The sequence below is a fragment of the Delphinus delphis genome, chromosome 21, assembly GCF_949987515.2.
Source record: "Delphinus delphis chromosome 21, mDelDel1.2, whole genome shotgun sequence".
NCBI lineage: Eukaryota > Metazoa > Chordata > Mammalia > Artiodactyla > Delphinidae > Delphinus > Delphinus delphis.
Genome location: NC_082703.1, coordinates 20807023 through 20810348, shown reverse-complemented (window position 1 = coordinate 20810348; position 3326 = coordinate 20807023). Strand labels below are relative to the sequence as shown.

The 3326-nt window shown below is 38.7% G+C and overlaps 1 pseudogene; it reads right to left on the bottom strand.

Annotated features, from left to right (window-relative positions):
* Window positions 1-2700: 2700 nt before the first annotated feature.
* On the bottom strand, window positions 2701-3033 carry LOC132417547 (large ribosomal subunit protein eL33 pseudogene; annotated as a pseudogene).
* Between the last annotated feature and the right edge of the window lie 293 nt (window positions 3034-3326).

The window sequence follows — 3326 nt, the reverse complement described above, 5'->3', positions numbered from 1 at the left end:
GCTTCCCATATGTCTTTTCAGTTTTAGCACTTAATGGGTACTTCTCTTGCAGCCTTTAGGTTATTCTAAAAATATCTTTTCTTACCTACTGGAATCTAAATGTCTGAGGACAGAGAATGTGTCTAAGAGATCCTTACACCTAAAATGTGTAATGACACCTGAAAAGTGTAATTATCTACCTTATAGCTAGTACATTTCACTAGATAGATATTAAATGAATGGAAGAATGAATCAAACATTCTGAATAGAAGGAAAATGTCAAAGTTGCTTTGCTACAGCAGGATGCCTCTCTCCTTTTCCTTTGATCGAAACTATATGTTCTTTTTTTCAGACTTTGGGCTGGAAAATTATCCTATCAAGAAAACTATGAGGGGTACAAAGTAGGGAAGTTTGTTGAGGGCATATGCAACTCCATGAAATAGTTTCAAAGATCAAGGTACAATTTTTTCCCCTTTCAGGTAAGGAAAACTGTCTGTGAGTGGAATTAGGAAAAAGACCAAGTGAAGTTTAATCACTCATCATGAGTGGTATTAGAACCACTGAGAAAATTATCGAGAAAATGACTTTCCTTCAAAAAGGTAAACCCTGTCAACAGCAGGAGGTAAAAACCCCAGTCAACAGCACTGAGCGAAAGGTAAGAAGATTTCAAGCAACTTAAATACAAAGAAACTTTTTAAGACATTAGTGACTCTTTTCCACATTTCCATTAAGGTTCTATCCATAAAGAAAATATTTCCCTGTATTCCACAGCAATATATCTTATTTTTTTAAATATGCAGCAATGCCAGCCAACTAGAAGCTGAGGTGGAGACACTGAACAGCTACCTTGGCACTCGGTTCTTAACATATGTTCAAAGGGTTAAATTTTTCAGCAAAGCCAATAGGATGACAGCCAGATAAAACATTCACAGTCCTCAGCGTGGAAAATAATGTTGCCAGGCCAGGCGAAATATAATTTCTCCTATGTCTTTTCTCTCCAGGAAGTACTTTTGAAAAACACCTTTCCAGCACAATAGTCATTGAATCCAATTACATATTTTTAGACACCACTAACCATTCTTTTTTTATTTCTTCCATTTCACGAAAATTCTCCACATCTGGAAAGAACAGCAATGAAGAACAAGAACTGGTGCATTCATGCTCGGCTCCTACCGGGCATGTTTCGTTTAATTTCCTCCATTTTTATGACACTTTCCTATGCTGCTACTCCAGACGTTCAGTGAAACACCTCACTGCCGAGAAACTGTAGGGGAAGGAAAATCTAAAGAAAGTCTGACTGAAGGTCTGAGTGTGAGATCACCACACCATCAGCAGAGGCAACAGGAGCATATGTTTAAGCTTCTCAGAACCACTTCTCTGGGGTCTCATCGTGGTCTCTGTGCATAAACTCTGCTGCCTTTTGCACCGCTGATCCATTGCCAGACAAACTGGTGCGCTGTCCTACCTGTGCTTGTCTTCTGTAGCCTGTCTTCCTCCGTAATGTCAGAAAGGACACAAAGGGCCCTATCATTGATTCATTTTTCCATACTTCACCCATAGTGTCTGCAATCAGTTTTTCCCCTGGGCAGGTGAGAAGTCATTTCCTTCTATCTTTTCGTTTATTAAGAAGCAAGAACTAGCTATGAATACTATCTAGAGCATGGTCTGGTGGAGCTAGGGAGGAATGAGTTATGAGATACAGGTCAAAAACCGAGCCATGACCTCAGATTTAAGCATGATGGAGAAGAAAGGCAAGATTGGTGCCTAGAGAAGCCATCTGTTTAGAAAAAGATGTGAGGTAGATAAAGAATACTTAGCACCTCGTCTCTGCATATTCATTATCTAAGGAAAAAAAATTGGCTTTTGCTTATTTACAATATGAGAATGAGTTTCAAATCCTTGGCTAATAGGTGGAGGCAAGGTGGGGAGAGTCCATGAGGGTGCTAGGTGTCCACAATATGTGAGACAGAAAAGCACAAAATGGGGAGTGTTGACCTTAAACAAACAGACTGCCAGTTATTTCTCCAGCAAAAAATGGGTTTATTCAGGATCAGCAAAGAATTGCAACGGTGAGCCACTCACAAGTCTCCCTGCAGCAAGGAGAGGAGAACTCTTTTAAAGAGGAGAAGAGGAAGTTGGGAGGGCTGTACTAAACAAAGAGTCCATTGGAGGAATTAAGAGTGCCAAGTATAGTGGCTTTTCGTTGGCTGAGTTGTGACAGTCTCTCATTGGCTGAGCTCTTGCCAGACGGAAGAGGGCGTCTTTCTTCTTCCTGTCGGGATCTGCAATCCTTGTAGGGTGGAGAGCTCCCCTTCTGGCTTCCTGACAATGTTTTAATCAAGATGTCTTTTTATTAATTTTTATAGGTGGTTGTGGACTCTAATGCCAAATTGTGACAATTCTGTAAACTTTTCAGGGGGCAACTCTTGGCCTATTTTAAATATCCTAAATTAACTTTTTCCTTCACTACTCGTTCTCCCTTACACAACCACACTGCCAGTTAAAAAGAGAACAATTTTCCTCTCATATCTCTATTGGTATAGGTGATAAATAAATCTCTTGATTGGTTTTTAAAATTTTTTTCTTATTCATCAAATATTTATTACCTTGTATTCAATCAGTACAGTCCTATGCTAGACACTGAGATCAGAATGGTTCTATTTTTTTATTTTATTTTTTACAAGGGAACAAATCCACACTTTTATTTATTTTTCAGTAAGTTTAAATCTTTGACGGGTACAGCAACACACGAATTCTGTGTCCAATGGCCTTAGTAGGAAGGTTGCTTCAGAATTTGGCATGAACCATGCCACTGTTTCCATGAGCACAAGTTATCTTTCCCCAGATTACTCTGTTTTTTTTAGGTTTTCCACCAGGAATTACTGTGTTGTCCTTTGCTTTGTATACATAAGCACATCTCTTGCCTAGATAGAATTCAGTTTCATCTCAAGCATATATACCTTCAATTTTCAGGAGACCTGTGTGCTCCCTCTGGTTCCACAGACACTGCTTATAGCCAGCAAGAATGACCTTGGACCACAGCCTTCCAGACATATTTGTTGTTTTAGAAGTCCTGCTCCCAGCAGGCCTCCACAGGGTCCAAGATGGTTGAAAAATGAAAGTATTTTTTTAATTTAAATTTAAATTTTTATTACGGAAATAACATTTAACATGAGACCTACCTCTTAAAAATTTTTTAAATGTACAATATGTTATTGTTGACTCTAGGTACAATATTGTACAGCAGCTATTTAGAGATTATTCATAGATACCTCATACAAATGGAATCAAGCCATACCTGTCTTCTGTAACTGGCTTATTTCACTTAGTTTGTCCTTAAGCTTCAT